Raw genomic sequence first — 916 nt, forward strand, 5'->3', positions numbered from 1 at the left:
AGCCACATCTCTCTTCATTGCACTCCACCAAAAGTTCTTCTGGAGATTCTGATACATCTTGGTCACAGCGGGATGGAAACTCATTCGGCTCTTATGTGCCTCTTCAAGTATCACTCGCTTTAGTTCATCCACTTGGGGAATGCACACTCTGTTTCGAAACTTAATTACTCCATTCTTGTCATAGTGGAACTCCAAGTTCTTGCCCTCACCCTTTTGCCTCATCACGTCTTACAGGAAAGTATCTCCCTGCTGAGCATCTCAGATGTACACCAGAAGATCATTGTGAATCGTTGTCGTCCTGAGATATAGACTCCTTGGCCTCACTTCCTTGGCCAAATTCATGTCCTAAAATTCCTCAATTAATTCTGTCTCTTTCACCATCATTGTTGCCACATGCAATGATTTGCGACTTAACGCATCAGCTACCACATTTGCCTTGCCAAGATGGTAAGACAATGTGAAGTCGTAGTCCTTGAGAAATTCCATCCATCTCCTCTGTCGCATGTTCAACTCCCTCTGATCAAACAGATACTTCAGGCTCTTGTGGTCGCTGAACACCTCAAACCTCGCTCCATAGAGATAATGCCTCCACACCTTGAGAGCAAATACCATCGCGGCTAACTCCAAGTCGTGAGTCAGATAATTAACTTCGTGCGGACGTAACTGTCTTGAGACATAGGCAACAACTTGTCTGTCCTGCATGAAGACACATCCAAGCCCATATCCAGATGTGTCACAGTTTACGTCAAACTTCCGTTCCAGGTCGGTGATGAATCCATATTTTACTAGTATTTTACAATAGTTTTTAGTGCAATTAATAAAGAAAACATGCTAGAAATAGTAGAAAACCCTTAAAAAAATAATAAAATGTTGCATGTCACTTTTAAACATAGTTATTTTAAAATTCATTGATTTT

Source organism: Abrus precatorius, unplaced genomic scaffold (assembly GCF_003935025.1).
Source record: "Abrus precatorius isolate BTA unplaced genomic scaffold, Abrus_2018 Scaffold5, whole genome shotgun sequence".
Classification (NCBI taxonomy): domain Eukaryota; kingdom Viridiplantae; phylum Streptophyta; class Magnoliopsida; order Fabales; family Fabaceae; genus Abrus; species Abrus precatorius.